We start from the raw sequence: 22,213 nt of genomic DNA, 5'->3' as shown, positions 1-22,213 counted from the left end.
TTTTGTGGCATTATGAAGTTCCCAGTATTGCTGGAGACTGGAAGGGCTTTTGAGTTTATTCCAGGCTCACCAGGCAGTATCCCTCCTCTACATAAGAGATAGAGTAGTTTTGCTGATTCAGGGGGCAAAGTTATTTTTTACTTGAATATGTCTGATAGGGGCCATAGAGTTTAGAGTGTTACGGAAGGAGCTATTAAATTTATGAACAGCTTTCTCTAGGGGGAGTTTCCAAATGAAGGACCAGTTTATTGATGCAAGTGTTAGGTTAAATGTCTCTGGGTTAAAATTAGATTTAGGTGGTTGGGACAAGAGGTGTTGGATAGAGGTAGGGTGATGATCACTGAATGAGTCTGAGAGGGTGGCGGGGTTACGATAATGATTAGAGTGCGAGGTAAGTATCCAGTTCAGGATAGAAGAGGTCTTGAATTTTTGATTAGTGTGAGTAGGGGAGGTGATGAGTTGGGAGAAGTCATATAGGTCAAACCTAACATTCGGGTTTTTGGAAGAGAAAGTATTCCAGTCGATATTAAGGTCCCCTATGATAATGATTTCATATTTGATAGTTTGGGAAATCCAGCCATGAAAGTGTTCAAGTGTAGGGATGTTATTGCCAGGTGGTATATATATATATATATATATATATATATATATATATATATATATATATATATATATATTTAGAACAGCAATGGCTATCTTTTTTCTGTTGTATAAGTAGCAGTTAACTATAAGAATCTCAGCAGGGTGAAAGCTAGGGGGGAGTAGGGTAGAGGGTGGACAGAGAGATGTTCAGAGAAGAGGATAGTGACACCTCCACCTTTCTTTGCTGGTCTGTCTTGCAGAAGATGTTGCAACCTGGGAATAGGATCTCTTTGTTTGATACATGGGGTTTTAGCCAGGTTTCAGAGATGGAGATTATGTCAGGTGAGTGTAATACTATCCAGGGGACCACTATATAATCCTGAAATTCTGGAATATTGAATTTCAGAATCCCAAGATTATATAGCTGAAAACTCTATATACCAAAACACCAGAAGCGTGAATTTCAAAACCCCTATATTTGGAGATGTTGAAGTAGCACTTCTGGTGTTGCAGTTTGTGAATGTATAGGTGGAAGTTCAGGTAAGCATCTATGTGTCAGTGTGTTGGTTAGGGGATTTAGTGTGTATCAGTGTGTTGTGACTGGGATGAGTCTGTGTGAGGGGAATGTAGGTGTGTGGAGGCATTTTTGTGTGTGTCTGTGTAGTGTAACCTTGGAGTTAGTATATTTAAGTAGGGGGGTGTGCAGGCTGCAGCCCCCCACATAAGAGGTAAAGGGGGTTTGCCTCCCTGGTTGTATGCAGTGTAGGTTTGAGTGTTTGTGTGTTGGGGAAGGTGTTTGTATGTGTATGTGTGTAGTGTGTGGTTAGTGTAGTGTTTGCTATTTTAGAATTCACACTTCTGGGGTGTTGGGATTGTAAGGTTTCGGCTTTATAATCTCAAAATTCTACAATTCAATATTTCAGGATTATAAAGTGAACCCCTATCCAGGAGTGTAGCTCAGGAAATTTATTTAAGGTGCTACAGATATTTAGGGCAATGAACTTTAGGTTTCTGGCAGACGAAGTGCTATGAAGTAAGGAGGAGGATGGAGAGAAAGAGGAAGAGTTGAGGGTGAGGGAGATAGAGTTGTTAACTGGACCAAGGTTAGGATGGATGCCTCCTGCAAAAAGAAGAGTTAGAGTAGAGGTAGGGGGAGTAGCCCTAAGAAGATAGGGTAGAAAAGATTTGGTTTTTAAACTTTAGGGGGGAAAGAGTAGTGATAAGAGGGTTTAAGTTTGAAGAGGTATATAAACTGATGTGTGAAAAGGGAGGGTGTTATAGGGATGGAGAAAGGTATATTGTTATTAGATTGTGGGACTGAAATGTTGGGACTTTGGTAAAAGATGGGGAGTGAATTGTGGTAGGAGGTGGACAGTGTGAGGATAGTAAGTAGTTAAGTAGATAGGAGTAAGAGGAGCATTATGTAAGTTAGTAAAATAAGGAATGAGGAGTTAGATAGAGTAGGGTGTGGTAAGAAAGAAAAAAGTAAGCTCTAGAATTAAGCTTGGGTCATAGGAAGTAGGGGGATGATGGATAGTAGGTGATAAGTGCAAGAGGAAGGTGGTTGGAGAGATGGTTAATTAAAGGGGGTAGGTGTGTGAGATTAGAGTGTGGTAGTGATAGGAGGGATAGTTGGAAAGTGGGGTGGGGTTAAGAGGGAGTGGTCAAGAGTGGTTGTGTATAAATGTAAGTGATGTGGGGGTGGGTGGAAATGGGGTAGGTTAGGGAAATGAAGTGAGCCCAAATGGAGCGAGGGCGAGCGGAGCAGGGCTGTATCAGAAGGGAAACAGAGGGGAAGGAGAGAAAGAAAAATAAATCAGTGAAGCCAGGAAAAAGTAATGCAAGTCTGGCAGTTTACGTTTTAAGGCAGCTACTTTCTTAGCCACTCTCTTTTGATGTAGAAAAGGGTAAGTATGAGCTAAGTTGCCTTTGAGAGGTTATGTTTCACAAACACCTAGTTAGTAGCACTTGCATAGAACTAATTGTAATACAGTTAAAGGCTAGGGCACAGAATGGAGGGGAACAGGAGTGGGAGATAAAAAGACAAAGAAGGAAAATGGGGCAAAAGAAGAACGGGGGCACAATCAATGTGCAGCCACTGAAACCAGGTCCTAGAATCAAAACAATACACAGTATTCTATTTAGGGTAAAGTACACATACTAAAAGACTTCTTGAGAGTAGTTGGGGCTTCCACCGTCAGCAGAGTTTATGCTCAGGAATGGGTAGGCTTTCCAATAGTGGTGTTTTTTGAGTAAAGCACTGTTTGGAGCAGCAGGGACCTGTAAAAGAAAGGTAAAAAGAGGATGGGCAAGAAGCAAACCCAGGGCAAGAAGTAACAAGGTAAAATGCAGAGCAAGTATTAGGCCAAAAACTGAATGACACAGATAGAGATGAAGAAAGACAGCAGAGAGGGATAGTGAGGGATGTTAGACAGAAAGGAGAGGGAACTCACAGAGATATAGTTATATAGACAAGGTCAGATGGAGAGGAGAGGTCGATATATGAAAGGGAGGGATAGCAAAAGTAAGTTGAAGATAGACAAAGCTATGCAAGGAAAAAGTGAGTAATGGATCTAAAATTATACAGCAGACTACCAGAATTCTGACACTCCACTATAAAGTCGTTGTTGAACTAATACAATGGCTAACACAAATTAACAGTGCAAGTTAAAGGTAAGGCAAATAGCACTAAAAGATACAATACAAAAAGGGTATAAGAATCTTATCACAAACTAAGTAAACAGTAAATAAAAACAGAACAGACAACATTCCCAGTTGTTAATGTCATACCCGTACACTATCAGGAGTATGCCCAATTAAAAGATATAGCTCTGGAAATTACTTTGTAAGAGCTGTAGCATATTGTAACAATCTATAGAGCATTTACACAATGGAACCATCTTAGTTAAAAAAAATATAGGCAAGACATTTATTCAACTATCGTCACTACACCCTTACAATCTATTAGAAAAAACATGTTATAAAAAGCAGAGACACACTGTAGGTTTTAACAGAAATCAAAAAACTAAACACTTTATAAGCTGTAAGGTATTTAACAAGAACACTGTGATGTATAATAGATGGCAGGTCCATAACAAACTAATTGTTTATGGTTTGAAAAGCCTGGATGGCACCAAAAAGCACAGAAATACTTTTACCTGGTCAGCATACACCCATTAACCACATGAACGGACAACTTTCATTTACTCTACACAACAGCGGCTTTTAACTCCTAACAAGTATCACCGTACCAGACTATGTATTTCTCTGTTTCTTTGTTCATATTACACAGATATTTTTGATGCCAAAAAGTGTGTTGTTTTTACATTTTATTTTGTTGATAATGAAATCTGCCCTGAAATTTTTATTGGAGCTGAAAACTCCTGCCATGCCATCATGAATGACTGAACCCACAATGCTTCACAGCTTGAGTCAATGTATAGACTGCTGTACATCCATATGGAATGCATTAAAAGGACTTTGCTGCTTCCTAGAAGAACAAGGTGTCAACTAGGTCTTGCAGATGGAACACATGACATTAGATGATAAGATTAACACATTACAATGTAGCAGTGAAACCACAATATAAATACGCTGTTCTTTTAAATAATTTTTTTAAATAACTGGCAATGAAATTAATTGCAAAACAAAAAATGCTTCAGAAAGTGAGCAGTACTAAGAACATCTACTAATGATTTTAAATATCTGTGTAATATGAACAAAAAACAGAGAAATACATAGTCTGGTACAGTGATGCTTGTTAGGAGTTAAAAGCTGGTGATGTGTAGAGTAAATGAAAGGTGGGAGGTCAAAGAGTAAAGGAGATAGATAAACACAGAAAGGAGATTAAAGGACATAGTAGTATTACTATACTTGATAGGGATTTGAAGTAGCAGTTGAAACAAGAAAATGCTTCCAAAGATAAATACAAAAGCTGCTACCAAAAGGTGGGGATTGTGTTCATAAATTTTAGAGGAAGGTAGAAATTTTAATGGAGGGTTGTTTGGCTATAGCTGCTGAGGTAAATATGGGGTACAAAAATGGAGAGCAGGGTAGAAAGCTAATCAAGATTGGTAGTTTAGATATGTGATTTTTTGGGGATACAGAGAAGAGAGGGATATTTTATGAGTTTGAAGGTGAGAGGCAGAAGTTTGGGTTAAAATTACTGAGGGGGTGCTTTCAGCATTAGAAATTAAGTGTCTAGAGGTGTGCTGGGAAAAGACAGAGGAGCTATGTTGGACATTCTGGCTTTAGGAATAAGTTATTGGATACAGGAAATAATAGGTAAAATCTATGAGGGACTGGGAGCTAGAAAATATGAGGAAGCAGTAGCTAAACTGATGAAAACTTGGAAATAGGTAACGTTGACAAGGGAGTCAGTCAGAGCATAGTGAAACATGGCAGATGTGCAGAATTTTGAAAGAGGTGTGACCAGCTAATGATGCACAGGTAAGGTTGCTACATCATTGGAAATTAACATTTTTATAATAAAAATGGCGAAGTGTACAAAGTGTCGGAGGTGTGTGAATGAGACAGGGAATATGAATAAGTTATGGACATATGAAGAGGAGCAGAAAGCATAGAGAGAAATGGAGACACTGTTTTTGGGGAATTTTTCAAAATATCTTCAACTGAGCTGTTGATTTTATACAGTTGAAACCGTGCATGGAGGAAGGAAGCTAAATATTGGGAGAACCCAGAGGTCATGGTGATGCGTATTTGGGTACAAGCATTTGATTGCCTTGGGCAATATAATTAATTATAATTAAGACTTATAATCTCAGAGTAGATGCTTTGAAAATGCATGATGGGAAGGTAAAAGCAAACTGTAAAATGCTAATTGTATTTTGTTATGTTACTCCTGAAGGTAATCTATGTTCCCAGAATCTTTAAGCTCTGCCACTGTTACAGCACAAGGTGTTGGAAATAAAAGATGTTTTTGTATACAGATATCAAAAATCTTGATTTTGTATTTCTTAAATATGGCTATTGTATTGGGGATTGAGACTGTACATGCTGTGCACTTTTGCTATTGGGGTACCTGTACTTAATTCAATAAAAAGGACTAAAACAAAATTGAATGGTAGTAAGTGTTGTACATCCAGATATACTGCTGTAGCAGTATTCGGTCATGTACAATGTTCATTACAGAATGTCCAAAGTGGGAAAAAGTGTCACAGGAATGTATTTTTATAAACTCAGTAAGCATCAAAATAACTTTTCTAAAATTGTAAGATCAAGTAACTTTTTCTACACACTTGAACAGCATAGACAGATGCATTGCCACCCTCATGTTCATAAGGGTGGCAATGCATCTGTCTATGCTGTTCAAGTAACTTTTTCTACACACTTGAACAGCATAGACAGATGCATTGCCACCCTTATGAACATGACTTTTACCCTTGCAAAATGTCTATATTAATGTAGCCATAACATTCATCATTCATCCCCACAAAGCATCCATGCTAACAGTGTATCAAAAAAATTGCAACCCACCTGTCTGCCTCTACTAAAATATCCCTTCATTATTGTTATATATTTGTACAAATATGGGCAACAACAAAAAGTTGCAACCCACCTGTCTGCCTCTACGAAAATATCCCTTCATTACTGTTATATATTTGTACAAATATGGGCAACAACAATCATGATATGATGAATGGAGTAAAGAGATGAAACATCACAAAGGTTGCCGTGACAGGATGAAGTTAGAAACCTGGCATGGATGCTCCACTGACCATTTCCTCCTACCACTATCTTGCTATAATTTTATAAATAGAGCATCTTAAATGTTAGCTTAATAAAAATTGTATTGTACATAATCTAATCACTTGCAGCTTGTGTCATAGACATTTATATTTATTGTATTATCCATGACAAATAAAACATATTTTCAAACTGTTAATGGCTGTATGTAAAGGAATATGTAATGATGGGTTAGAAAGAATATGTATAAGTGAACTGTTCTATGCTTCCCCAATATCATCGTTTCAAATCTTGGCATAGTGTGATTGCTGTTTCTCAGAATATCCTCTTTATTCCATAGTATGGTAATCATATATGCTTGCAGGGTGGGGGTGGGGTGGAGAGCTTGAGACAATTTTTAGCTGGTGTACTAAAAAAGAACTCAAGCTCAGTGCTAAATGCATACCCCAGTTCTAGCTTATAGCATAGATAGCATAACACTTCAAAATGAAAAGGCCGTGAGAGACCTCAGAACATGGCTGGGTAGCTCTCTGACATTTGTCTAAGACATTGAAATGGTGGCTAAGAAATCCTTTTACCTTGTTCAGCTCATAACAAAAGGTATTTCATACAGATCAAAGTAACTCCTCACCTCCCTGTACTCGGCAGTAATTAGTCTCATTATTGAGGGCAATACCCCTTTGGGATGTACTTTATAAAGTATCTCAAGCAATTAGAAAGAACCCAGATTTTTGGGATTAAAAAGAGCAGGGGATAAAAGATCTGCCCCCCGGATTCAGGAAGCACTACACAGAGTGTCTGAATAGTGTAAGAGCTGCTGCATGCAATACGGCCACGCAATCCAGGATTGAGCCCCCAGGACCCCAGGATGTGCATGGGCGCTCCTACACTATTTGGGCATGGACACCACTTATTTATGCTAATTACCTCATTTGCTGGTGAAAACCATGCAAATGAGGTAAATTAGCTATCCAGGAAGCAGGCAGTTGTCCGTGCCTGAACAGTGTACAAAGCAGAAATGTATTCAGCTAATAGCTGAATACATTTCTGCAAATTAAAAAATGGAGGCATGGCAGCTCGAAAGAAATAATGTATTATAGTTAGTAGGCATGCCAGTAGCCAACTATATGTCCATTGGCATGAAAAATAATTTAATTTTCATAAAATAAAATTTTTATTTTTTTGGCTGATCTTGGCCGTTTAAGCATAGGGCACAAATGGGATGATGCTGAAAATAAAAAAAAATGTGAAAAAGCAATTTTCAGGGAAATCTACATTTTGCCATTATAGTCAATAGCATTCAGAATGAAAATACCAGGGAACAGTGGTTGCTAAGGGGAAAGGTTCAGTGTGAGTGCAGTAACTATGGAGTAAGGCAGTGGGGTATGTAAATGAGGGGAATTTTACTGAATCACAAATTTCTGTAAATGTCAGACTGCACCTAACTGTGTAGGTGCTCTAATATGGCTGTATAAGTATGAGAAGTAAATGACATCAAAAGGGGGTGTGTCATGCTTGCTGTAAGCACATTAGAGCACTATTGCCTGGGTTTGTGCGTAGCTAAGCTCAGCTAAGCAAGGGGTGTGTGTCTGAGGCTGTAATATCTTACATGAAATGAAGAGTGTGTTCACATCCAGAGAGGGACATTTAACTTAGCTAAACAGATTTGTGCAGCATGCACTGGGACTTAAACCAAAAAAAAAAAAAAAACACAGGAAATGGTAGCACTGTGTATATGTAAGCAAAGGAGTGTATCCGAGGCTGCATAGCCTTGTTTACCTTGCCTAAACAGGTGTGCACAGCACTCACCAGGATTTAAACCACAGAAATAAATAAAAATACAGGAAATGGCAAGTGGAACAAGAAAAAAGGGAAATAGCAGAATAGAGGCACTCAAATACAAGTAATAGAGCTGGCAGGTGGAATGTATCATATTCAGCCAGTCACACAGGCAGCATCTGCAACACACCACTATAAACTATGCAAACACCTTTCAGTCTGTTTTTTCCCACAAACTCTACACCACCGGTGTACACAGACGGGGAGATTTACCTGACAAAACTAACAAAATGTTAGGGGCTGCTGTTGCTCTCATACATCAGTATGTGCAAGAGGATGAGGGTGGTGATGAGAACAATGTTGTCAACCACCCCAGCCTTATGAGGAGGAGAAGAGTGTTCAGGCCTAGGGTAACCTACAAGGGGCTACATGATCTGGAGATAGTAGAGCACTACATGGTGGACAAGGACATACTGCAGCAAATTGCGGAGCTGTGCCGGCCTCACCTCACATCCAGAACAAACAAAGGGAAACCCATCCCAGTGGATACCTAAGTATGTTTAGCTCTAACAATACTAGCTACAGGTACTTTCCAAAGACCAACTGGGGATATCATGGGGTCTCACAGGCATCTGCATGCAGGATACCCCACCAGTTCCTGGATGCTATGTGACTACATGCCGAGGAGCACATTAAATTCCCCACCACCTGTAAGGAGCTGACTGGCAATATGTGTCTCTTCCACCATGTAGCAGATGACCCGGAGGTACTGAGTGCCATAGACTGCACACACATCCACATCAGAGATGGTGGACTTTTCCGATAGCATATCTATGGTATTGAGCAAGCATGTAAGGGAATGGGGTGGCTAACTGGGATAGCAGCAGACAACTAACAGCTCTGTGGAACAGCAGGATATGTATCCCCAGTACTGCTCTACTCACACCATGCAGTACCACCCTAGTTGACAAATACCACTGCAGTATATGTGGTAAGCCAAATAACTGGGGGGTCATAGGTCACATGCATGGATGTCAAAGTGGGGGTCCCATACCCACCACCAACCCCACACAGAAGATCAGCTGTAGACAGCCATACAGAAATGCCTGGCAAAGGCCTCCACATGACGACATCCATGAAATCCCCACCCACAGACTTTTGCACAGTGATATCACAGCAGGTCTGGCAGTGGCAGTATGACTTTGAAAGGTAAGAAGTCTTTAACTACAAATGTCTATGCCAGAACAATCTGACCTGTGGTTTGTACTGCTATGCCTGTAGTCGGAAAGATAGGGCACACTACTATGCTACATGGGACCAAAATGTTAAACAAATATCAGCACAGTCTGTGCAGATGTGTATCGTGTACAGTTGTGTCACCCCCTATCATCTTCCCATAGAAATGCAGTAGCATGTTCCTAGACTTAAGCAGCATCCAACTGTCACCCAGCAATAGTAACAGAAAGAAATTGTCAGTAACACCCACAGTCAACTCACTGGTGCCATTCCAGGAATGTCTTCTGCCAGCAGCCTGGGAACATATGATCATCAGAATTCACTACCCTGATAGAGATGGCCTGCATCTGTCACACCTGGCCTACAGGCCTCTGGCAAATGCCTATGTCTCACCCACAGTGCCCTTTAGGGAGTGTTATGGGGTCCATAACACCAACATAACACAGTCCACAAAATGCAAAGAAAGGCCATGTTGACAACTGCTAGGAGCAAACCTGCCAGCCTCAGAAAGCCAGAAATTAGGACAAAGCCATGAATAAGGGGGCGATGAAGGTCTAAAGAGAAGGACACCTGTGAAATACTGCCCTAATAATGTTATAAAGTTGATGGAATGATTTGTAGTAACATGGAGTGTCTGATGGGTACGAAGTCTGAAACTGCATTGCCAACTGTCTGTAATATCTGACTTCAGCTCTGAGTGACTTGCAAAACACTTTTGCTGGAAAACCACAGTTGTTTGGGTAACCAACAAGATATATGAGTCTTGGATGTGGACATTCTGTGATACTCTGTACAGTCGACAAGCAGGACTAGGCATTTAAACATAGGAATGCACTCACTGCAGGCAGGCCTAACCCTGGAAGATAGTGACATGTCTGCACCTACAGAACCCTGGGCCATAACTATGAGGAGTAACATACCCCTCCCTGATCACTCATCCTATGCAACATCCTGACCCCCAACATGTGGCCATGGAAGCAGAATGAAGTGGGCCATACATATATGTGTGACAAACACACACCTCCAGGCTGATCAAACAGTCTGACACATGCAAGACCCCCCAAGTGCAGTCAACCATTGAGAAGAGTCCAATGTAAAGTACTGGTAGCTATAGGCAACCATATCTTCCCAGGACACACACACACCCCACATATCCTATCCCCACCAAATCTATCTGGAGTCTGCCTGTTACCCTGATCCTGTATGACTTATATTTCCCAAATGTGGACTGGAAATCAGACCAGGCCAGAACATAAATGTGAGATTCCACAATTGTAATATATTACCAAGGTGCTGGACCATTTCCACAGAACCAGCAGTCAATTGCTTATAGGCATACCCCTCAACAGGCTGGATAGTGCAAGAATGCGTAGTATTTGGCCCATAACCCTTGTATGTGCATCATCCATCCTCTATTTCTCTGGTAAATCACTGTGATGATCTGAGCAGGTATGTCACCAGGTACTGAAACAGTACATGACAGTATCAAATGGCATATATGACAGATGTCTGTTAAAATCAGCCCTGTAACCCTTGTAACCCATACATTACTGAGAGGAATTGTCAGAATCATTGTATGGCACATTGTCCCCACATTTTGATAGGCTATCTCCAGATATCCTGCATCAACAGGTTGACAGGTATGGCCGTAGCACAAACCAAACCAGACTGGAATACAACAATCCCTGGAATGGAGTCCCACATATACTATAGAAGGACACACTGGGCATGCTCATGCACTTAGAGAAATGTCAGTAGGATCTAGGAATGAACAGGCCTTCCCCACCAAATGCACTTTCCATTGCCCCACTTTAGCAGTCCTGAAGATGTCTGCCACCATAGAAGTCACCTTTGTAAGACCCAGCCTCATAAGTTCTGTGGCACATGCAAAAACTGCATAACCCTATAGTACAAATAACTAGCTAGGTAGGAGTTCTAATCTTAGTCCTGGCAAATGTAAAATTGTGTGTTCACAACTAAAAGCTTTTGGGTCCATTCAAATCCAGTACACTTCCCCTTTCCCTACTTTAGCAGTCCTGAATATATCAGTCATCTTAGAACTGCCTTCCATCAGGCTTCAGTCTCATAATCTCTGTGGCATGTGCGATAACTGCATAGCAAGATAATACAAACAACTAGTTATATAGGAGTTCTAATCTCAGTCCTGGCAAATGTAAAAGTGTGCATGTGTAATCACAACTAAAAGCTTTTCGGTCCATTCAAACCCAGTACATCTCCCCTTTCCCTACTTTAGCAGTCCTGCAGATATCAGTCATCTTAGAAGTGCCTTCCATCAGGCTTCATCCCTATAAGCTCTGTGATGCATGTGATAACTGCATAATATGACAGTAGAAATAACTAGGTAGAACTTCTCATCTCTTTCTTAGCAAATGTAGAGATGTGTGTTTGTATGTGTGTGTGTGTGTATGTGTGTGTGTGTGTGTGTGTGTGTGTGTGTGTGTGTGTGTGTGTGTGTGTGTGTGTGTGTGTGTGAGAGAGAGAGAGAGAGACAGTTATGTGTTTGTTTATAGGTGAAACAGTTTTATGCCATTCCCACCCACAACACTTCACAGTGCCCTACCTTATTAAACCAGATAATGTCAGTCCTTTATCAGCAACCTTGGCCAGCCATCAGCCCTGTAAGCTCAGTAGTGTGTGTGTGTGATAAATGCTTAACACTTTAGTACAAATGACTAGTGTAGCAGGGGTTCTACTCTTGTATCCAGCAAATGTGTGTGTGGGTATGTATGTTTGTAAGTAGAAGTATTTTTATATTTTTCCCACCCACTGCCCTACTTTATCAGTCTTGCTGATGTCATTCCCCATATCAGTACCTTTTGCCAACTCTCAGTCCAGTAAGCCCTGTCAGATGTGTGGTAATTGTGTAACACTAAGGTACAAATCACTAGTTAGGTAGGGGTTCTACTGTCACATCTGGCAAGTGTCTGGTTGTAGGACAAAGTATTTTGATAGGTTAAACACCCACTGCACTACTTTATCAGTCCTGCTGATGTCATGCCTTTTATAGGTTCAGAAGTGTGAAGTAGGTAATGGCCCAGGAGCCTTTACATGCCTAGGACATTGAAGGGCCCTGCCATTGTGCCACCCAATGTTATGTCCCAATGCCTGTATCAAGTATAGCCACTGCAGTGATCCTTGGGTTGAACTGACTATTACTCATCCACTCATCAAGATTTCTCTGGAACAGGGTCGGCTAGGTGCTCTGCATGACATGTATGAGAAGTGTATTCCAGGGAATGTGCAGTCTCTTTGTGAGGGACCTGTCCCACCAGCATGTTGTGGTGATTGTGGTACAGAGGTAGAGGTCTCTACAGTGTGTAGTGTGGATGGATTTATGTGTAACATTTCTAAATCAGCTGGGTCAGACATGGCTTTGTAAGTCAAGCACAGATAGCTGCTAATTAGGTGATATGACACAGAGAATAGCATGGGTCTACTGAGTCTGTCTGTGTAGGATGTGTGTTTAATGCCTAAGCACCCCTTTATGAGGTGCTTCTAGGGCTTCTCCAGCTGTAGCAGATGTCTAGTGAGGTACATGGCAAATGGGCCATATGCTTGGTTAGTGGTCTAATGAATGCATAGTAGACAGAGATCATTACTTTTGTCCTCCTGGATGCAAAACCCTTGGTAATGCAATGTGCCATATAGAAGGACTTACTGAACACAGTGGCCATGTAGTGCTTGAAGGAGAACTCACTGCCAACCTGTATACCCATATCTATTATAATGCCTACAATGTTCATTGGGCTCCCATTGATGTGGAACCTACTGGGAATTGAGTGTTTTACCAAAGGGGATGATGACACATTTTGTGGTGTTAAGCTTCTGGCCATGGTTTCCATACCACTCATTGGTCTCAGTGAGGCCTTTCTGTAGGATGTCTGCATCACTTGTAGAGTTCATGATAGCTCCCAGCCTGCAGTCCTCTGTGAACTCAGCCAGAGTTCCTCTGTGTTGGGCTGGACTCCTGAGAAGCAGATGCTGGACAGGACACTATCCAGTACTGATCCCTGTGGGTCCCCACTTGTAACTGCTTGCCAGTCTGACTTGGAGTCTTCCACTGTCACACTGTGTGTTCTGTGAACCTGTTTGCCAACCACCCACTGATATAGGGGTTAATGCCTAGTTTGTTGGGTTTACTAATAATCCCTGACTGAGGAATGGTATCAGAAGCCTTGGCCAGATTGAGGTAGGCTGTATGCAGTGCCTTATTGTCATACACAGCCCTGGTAACTCACTCAAAGACATCAACCAGGTTGAGCAGGCATGATCTTCCATTCACAAAGCCAAACTGTGTGGGGTCCAGAGTTAGGAGATCACCCACACCTTGGTCAATCAGGTCCCTGATGATGCACCCATACCCGTACATAGTAGACTTGCCAGGCTAAGGGCGCAATAATCCCCAGGATCTGTAGATACTACCCCTTTATGGATACTGATGACTGTAGCAATGTGCCATTTTGGAAGGACAAAGCCTGAGATAAGGCTGCAACTGATCAGGGCACACATATGTGGTGCCAGGTCTCCTTGTATGTCATGTAGAACACAGCCATAGATATGTTTGGGTCCCATGGAAGCTGTATCCTTGCCTGTGGACAATGCAGGTCTAACCTGGCATGCAGTAATGCTGGGTGCCTGGCATTTATCTGCCATTGTGATTGTCCCCTTGGGGTAAGAGAGGGGTAAAGCTGGCATTGACTGTGTTGACAAGACTGTGGCCAATATCTGTTGTGTCAGGATAGGAATCAGCATTGTGCAGTAACTCACAGCACTTGTGGTTATTATTGTGGAAGTCATTGATATAACTATCAAAGGCTTTTGTGATTGTCATCAGTGTCTGTTGCAAATCTGCCTTCATAGCTGTCTGTATGTGATTCCATGAGGGATCCCAAGTTGTGTTTGAGGCTAATAAGGGGGTTCACCAGTTGTGGAACACCACCATTTTCTGCAACAGTGTCCTCCTTTTGTTGTACACTTTAGTAATGGCAAGGGACCATCACAATGGCTTCCAGTGTTTGGAGGACAGTGTCTGTGTTCTGTTGGCTATAGCTAGTACCATGCATCCATGTACATGTTTGTGCAGTGCATATGTGTATGATGTGACAGTCATGCAGCTATTTCCCACTGGCATGGGTGCAGTGAAGATATCCACCCCTGTTTTTATGGCTGCAATGTCAGTATTGAAGAGGTTTTGCAATGTGGTTACCTTTGTGGGGGGTGTGGATGAGATGATGAACTCCATGGTGATTACAACATGTTTGAATCTGACTAGGTAGGGATTGAAAACTGTGGTCAAGCAACAGTCCAATATGTAACTAATCAATACAGGTCAAGGTTGTTGCATTCTCTACTGGGGGTCAGTATGAGCCAGTCCAGGCCATTGGAACTGATAAATTCCATGAAGCATTGGGCCAGTGTGTACTGGTGCTTGACTACTTTTCTCAGGTGATGGAGGGATAGTTGAAGTCTCCTACTATGTCGCTCTTGGGTTGGACCTTCATAGATGCCAGGGTGTTGAGAAATGTGCAGTGACAGTCTAGGGATATAGCTGGAGACTGATAGCAGGCTATGGTGTGGATTGCACTATTTCCCAATGTCATGCTGGGATAGTATTCTGGAACTTTGCATATCCATTATGGATATGGAGACAATGAAACATCTAAAACCCATAACATCCAATTTCATAACATTGAGATCAGAACATCTAAAACCCATAACATCAAATTTCATAACATCTAACACTACAAATCACAAGAAAATAACATCCCCTCCACATATAATGACACCAAATACCAAACATACTTTTTACTACATTTCTGTAGGGGGGGGGGGCAAGCCCCCCTCCACCCCCCCTAAAGTAAATATACGAACTCCAACATCACACTACAGTGGAAAGAAGTTAATTTCCTAACCCCACTGTATCAAGCCCCCCTACAGAAAAATAGCAAAAAGTGTGTTTGGTAGTTTGGTGTCGTTATATGTCATTATATGTGGAGGGGATGTTATTTTCATGTGATTTGTACTGTTAGATGTTATGAAATTCAATGTTATGGGTCTTAGATGTTTTGGGTTTTAAATGTTCTGGTCTCAGTGTTATGAAATTAGATGTTATCGGTTTTAGATGTTTTGAAGTGGACCCGGAGACAACACCACCTGTGGAGGTGTGATGCATGTTTTGGTGCTGACAGCTGTGGAATGTGTCATAGCCTGTTAGTGCAGGGCTGCTGTCTGCTGCTGTGAACAACCTCTTCGTTACAGCACAAATGTCAATGTTCTCCACTCTGAGGAGTGCTTTGAGTGACTGCATCTTGACAGTTAAATGCCTACTGTTGAGCAGCATGACCCTCAGACTGCATACATGTCTAGCTGTTATGGTGGTAATTTCATTTGAAACACTGCCTAATAAGACACTATAGGGGTGGCAAGGCACGTACCCTGTACCTGGAAACTCAGGGCTGACAGATTTAGGACATCTCTAGCAAGGCATTGAGGTCTGTCAATCATGTTATTCCAAGTAGAGTGATACTGGATCCCCTGAGAATGACACACAACATGTAAGGCAAGGTTGCAGTCAATTATCTGTTGACAGTACTGCAGCATCAATCTGGGTGATGGCAGTCTACTGCTCAGGGCTACTGTCACACCTGGCTAGACCACATAATCCAAGTGTTCAACCATGTCTCTTGTCTTGTAGCCCAGGGAGGTGTGTCTCAGGTCATTCACACCCACATGGATGATGACAGAGTGATACTTGTAGCTGTTGTGGAGTGGCCTTACTGGGTGTGTCATGTGTTGGATGCTGGCAAGTGATAGACAGTTGGCTATTAACTCCTAAATAATCAACATAATGAGTGGGACATCTGTGTAAAGCAGTACTGAGTCGCCCTTGATCACTGTATTGTGCAAGGTGGTAAGCCTTAGGAGCTTAGGTTAAGGGGCACACTGTGTAGGAGACATATGTGCCCTTTGGTATGTGCGATGTCATAGTGTATGAGTGAGTGTCTGTCTTGCTGGTCTGTGCTGTTTGTGTAAATGCCCATTGAGTGACTCTGTGAAGATGGGTGCGTGGCTTTTCAGTTTATGTCAGGGCTGTCATAGTGGGTGTTGTGACAAGCTATGTATTCCACATGGTGTGGTGCAGGTGTTGATCTCATCCTCTTGACCAGCTAGTCCAGTCTTTGCTGGAGAGTGCATAGTTCCACATTTGGTGATATAGGGGTAACTCTCACTGGTCTGAGTGTTTGGAGCTTAGAGGAGAGGGTTGTCTGTGTACATGAGGCAGTTGCAACAGTGCCTCAGACTGGACAATTGCACCAGGTTAATGGGTGAAAGCACAGAAAACCACACTTCAATCATGCCAGGAGGAGTGGTCATAAGTAGTAAGTACCAGGGCTAATTCTGTGATGAACGAGTACTGCTGATGGCTCCCAGGTGTGATACACTTATTGATACAATAACTTGTTAAAGTGCAAAGCTGTAATGCTATTTGAAGTGCAAGACAGAAAGAACTAGCAAGATGTATGGTAGAAAATGAAGGCAGATTTCCTGCCACCTCTAATATTTTACCTCAGCTGTGTAGTTATCAGCACCTTTGGCCAGTTGTAAGTCCCGTAAGCTCTGTAGCACATGTGTTAACTGCATAACACTATAGTAGACATAACTAGATAAGCAGGAGTTCTCATCCTAATGCTGCCAACTGTGTGTGTGTGCGTGTGTGTGTGTGTGTGTGTGTGTGTGTGTGTGTATGTGTGTGTGTGTGTGTGTGTGTGTGTGTGTGTGTGTGTGTGTGTGTGTGTGTGTGTGTGCATGATAGAATCATGTACTGTGTGGGTTATACAATTTTTGACTTGTGTACCAACCTTTACACTTCCCCTCACTCCAGTTTAGAAGTCCTGTTGATGTCATTCACCTTAGAAGTACCTTTGGACTAGGTGAAAATGTATAAGCTCTGTGACATGACTGATAACTGCGTAACACTATAGTAGAAATAATTAAATAGGCAGGAGTTCTCATCCCAATACTGGCAACTGTGTGAGTGTGTGTGTGTGTGTGTGTGTGTGTGTGTGTGTGTGTGTGTGTGTGTGTGTGTGTGTGTGTGTGTTTGTGAGAGAATCATGTACTGTGTGGGTTCTACCATGTTTTTGACATACGTACCACCCTTTACACTTCCCCTCACTCCAATTTAGAAGTCCTGTTGATGTCATTCACATTAGAAGTACCTTTGGATTAGGTCAAATTGTATAAGCTCTGTGGCACATCTGATAACTGTGTAACACTATAGTAGAAATAACTAGGTAGGCAGGAGTTCTAATCCCAATATTGGCAACTGTGTGCATGTGTGTTTGTGTGTGAATCAGATACTGTGTGTCTCATACAAGTTTGATTTGTGTTCTGCCCATTACACTTCCCCCATCTTATTTTACTATTGCTGTTATCATTCACCTTAGAAGTAGCTTTGGATAAGGTGAATTTTTGTAAGCTGTGTGGCACATGTGCTAACTGAGTAATACCATAATACAAATAACTAGATAGGCAGTAGTTCTAATATCAGTACTGGCAACTGCTTGTGTGAGAATCTTGTACTGTGAAGGTTATACCATTTTGAGTTGTGCAGCAGCATACTCATCCTAATTTAGTAGCCCTGTTTATGTCATTCACCTTACAAGTACCTTTGGACATGGTGAAATTGTGTAAATTCCGTGGCATATCTGATAACTGTGTAACACTATAGTAGACATAAATAGATAGGTAGAAGTTCTAATCTGAATACTGGTGTGTGTGTGTGTGTGTGTGTGTGTGTGTGTGTGTGTGTGTGTGTGTGTGTGTGTGTGTGTGTCTGTGTGTGTGTGTGTGTGTATACCATACATGGCAGGTGACCACCTCTATATAGTGTGATAATGGCATCTGCCTCACATGCAGCATGTGAAACCATTGTACAGGCCATACCAGTCCTCTGTACAGATGTGTCTGGAACATACAGATGTTTGGAACATATTAGAGCTCTGTCTGCATTAACAATGCCCATGTATGTGATATAGTTGCCAAATAGGCCACAGTCAGGGTAATGACACATATGGCAGCATCAGGTATCATACCTGACTGAAACAGCATACTGATATAACATCTGCTACTCTCACACTTGTCCAGGCTTGTAGGTGCAATACATGAGTCCAGGTGCTTGGTTTTACAAGTGAATTGTTCATGTCATGGGTCACATTAAAGGTTGAGAAAGGTTTGGACTGACATATTGTGGTCTCAATCAGTAAGTTTCAGAAACAAATAGCATCTAAACAGGTGTGTGTATACATTTTATGTCCACTGTATAGCAGTAATGTTTCACACATGTCCCTACCTTAGTCAGTTTGCCCAACACATTTTGCTGGAGTCTTTCCAGATGTCTTGTGATGACAGGTTGTAAGACATGATACAAGAATGTTATATTATCTTCATATAGGCCCCTGTGGTGACCACTGTGATGCAATACAAGTAACCCCATCACAAGTGAACATGCACATAAAGCAATATGGCTATTAGTCATAGCTGTGTGCATGGTAACTTGCATGCCTTCCACATGCCTGCGGTATTCCCAAAGCACAACTGAACAATTCCATACCCACCAGCTTCAGTCTGCTGTCCCATATGCAGACCAGAGTGACCTATGTAGTTGTGGGAGATAGATATTGTCAGCAGATTCACATGTGCCGTTGGAAAAGGTTGGATGCAGCATGTCTGCACATGTACAGTACAACACTCAATACTACACATTTTGCTGTCCTTCACCTTAGATTTGCACTTCTGTGCATTACAAATCTCCACCCACAACTGCAATCTGACCTAGCACATGCATGTAGATACTGTAGAGATACAAGTATGTCTCATACAGTAGTCTACTAATCCGTACTGGGATCTTACCTGCATGTTCCCTATCATTGTGTGTGCCACCCACCTCCAGCAAGTGGGGCTTTTTACCCTGTTGTCGTACTGTGATGGGTGGCTCATGCTTGGCAAGGAGCTCCTCATTTGGTGTCAGTGGGGGCTGCATGGCTGGGCTCCCACATGTGGTTGTGGGGTCCCTGGCCAGGGCAGCAGCCTTTTGCCAGGCATAGCATATGAGGTCAGTGGTATGATGCCACACATTCTCATATGTACGTGTGTACAGGCCCACCTAATTTACCTTGTAGACAGGGTCATACCACAGGGTAGTCCTCTCCTGCATTTCGCTGATGAAAAGTTCTCCCCCCCAGTGATGTGACATTGCACCTGATAGACACTAACAGGGAAACACATCACAGGACCCCATACATTTGGCAACAGTATGTCCAGTACCTACATATGTACCTTGAATACCAGTAGCCAACCCTCACACCCCTGTAATCTATCAGCACAGTATCAGCTTGCATTGCACTCCTGGTCCTGATGAGTCATATTGCCCGCAGTGAGAGCAAGTTGTTTGCATAATCTGTCATTCCTCATTCAGGTCTGTGTAAATGGATGACATTACCATCTTCCATGTGGATGTTGTATGGATGGTGCTGTGGCTTGGTGTGTAATGCAGCTGGGAGCACATGCCTGAAGTCATGTAGGATGCAGACAGGGATGATATGACATCCCATGGATACTTACATTTGTTGCCTTTCAGTAGGCAATGTGTACCTGCTCACTGGTGATGAGAGGAGGGATGTGGGTGCAGTACATATCCACCTATAGTGATGCTGAACCAGGAGGGATGTTTGCCCTAACCTTATCTGCATCAGGTTGCCTGTAGGTATGTTGTGTGTGCATGTAATCTGCTTGGCCACCATTACAGGTTGGGTTGGTATGTTGCCTCTGAGATTGCAAACATATGGGAAGATAGCCCTGTGGTTGTCCCTGGTGGATGTCTCCAATTTGTACTCATAGTTGGCCTTACAGTAATTCACCTGTGACCTTATATGCTTGTTCAGGAAATGGCTGCCTTGATGCCAGGTTGGTTCCTGCCCCTACTTTGTCCTGTACAGCCACTATAGGGACCAAGTCTGTGGTTGGTGTAATGCTGCTGTCCAGCAAAGGGGATTACTTTACGTCAGTGGAGGCAGGTATGACAAGTAAGGTATTGCTGAGTCCATACAGCCATGTATGTGTTCAATCAGTTGTTTGTAGTGGGCATGGCCACAAAGTCATAACACAGTTGGACACCTCTCCAATTTAGTCATGATAATGATGCGTACTGTACTAACCATTGCTGTGTCAGGACAATGCATCAACCACTGGCTGTAGAAATGTCATTCTTTTGGGTGCACAGTAACTAAGATTATACATGTGTACAACAGGTACAGTTGTTGTAACTGACATTTTGCATCCCATGTCTGTTTTCATGAGGTGGACACATACACCTACTCATACTGACATGTGCATAGCTAATACCTCACATACATGTCTGTTCTATGTCAGTATGGCACACTAAATTCACACTCTTGCTGCACAGTCATCCCTCTCAACCTGTTACAGCAGGACATTTGTAGGATACCATGCATATATGGGTGCAATCTGACAAAATCAGTGACAGTGGTTAATTGGGTAATTCGTTTAAATCAGTTTGCTCATTTTCTATTGTTATATAAACAAAAACTGCACTTTATTCATCTGCTTTTACTGTATTTGTGTTTCTTTCTACTTTGTTGCATTTATTCTGCTGCATTTATTACTGCTTGTTAGTAGCCTGGTTAAATTGTAACTGTTATTCTAAACCTTTGGTTGAAGCACTTGGGCTTCAGACCAGTTGTTTTACATTAAGAAGGTTTGTGGTCTGCACTGTTGTGGTAGAGCTGGTATCTTACATCCTTCTAAGTTGGGAGTTGCTGATTGAAGGCTTAGTGTCTGTTATTCTAAAAGTGTATTGGTTCTGGTTTAAGCACTTGAGCTTTGGGCCAGTTATTTTACATTAAGAAGTTGTGGTCTATACTCTTGTGGGAGGAGAAGATATATTCTGACCTTCTGAGCTGAGAGTTTCTGGTGAAAGTCTTATTGTGCCTGCTTATTTAAACTGTTTCTTTCTGAAATTGGAACACCTTGTTTGCTGTAGCATAGACTAAATTCAGACCAGCTGAATCTAGCTTTGTTTGTATAACTTGAGCACTAATCCAGACCATCTTTTTTTGGAAAAGGTTCCCCTGCATCCTAGTGGCAGGAGTGTGCAGTTAGAACTTGTCTGATCAAAGACTGCTGGAATGGGGCTCAGTTTTTAACTTTTTATTGGTTAACTGGTTAATTTGTTTAAATCAGTTTGCTCATTTGCTACTGTTGTATTAAAAAAATATATACTTTATGCATCACCGCTTCGCTAGGGTTAAACTATTCCTGGCGCCATAAAGTCTGCTCTTCAAATTTTCCCTTAGAACTAGCCAGTTTTTAATTTTAGCACTCAAGTCTGTTTCTTTGAGCTCAGCACTTGTTCAGAACTTGTAAGCACTAAATAAGGTACAAATTGCTACAGCACTCAACTTTCCTCACTTGTCTAGAGGAAAACAGTTTTAGTACTTAATAAATAAGCACCTATCCAGGCATGTCTAAGGGTAGGCCCCTGGCATTTTCTCTTGTCTACCTGATGAATCTGGGCATCTTGGGGCAATGCAGCAATTACCTCATGTACACAGACAACCCTCTCCTCATAACACCCAATACTACAACCTGTGAGAGATACACTTATATAGCCAAACTGGAAGCAAAGCTCTCTTCACCCAAGACTGGACTAGACAGTCAAGAGGAGAAGGTAAACACTTGCACCACACCACACTCATCACCTAGTCCCTCAAAACCCACACCACCAAAACACACACATAGAAACACAAAACACACACCTAAATTCGCAGAGGCTCTCAATAAAAATCTGCTCAAGCAACAGAGACCTCCA

The sequence above is a fragment of the Protopterus annectens genome, chromosome 5.part0 (genome assembly GCF_019279795.1).
Source record: "Protopterus annectens isolate FY-2018-M chromosome 5.part0, PAN1.0, whole genome shotgun sequence".
In the NCBI taxonomy this organism is placed as follows: Eukaryota; Metazoa; Chordata; order Ceratodontiformes; family Protopteridae; genus Protopterus; species Protopterus annectens.
The sequence above is the reverse complement of the archived record's forward strand: the minus strand, read 5'-3'. Positions refer to the sequence as shown.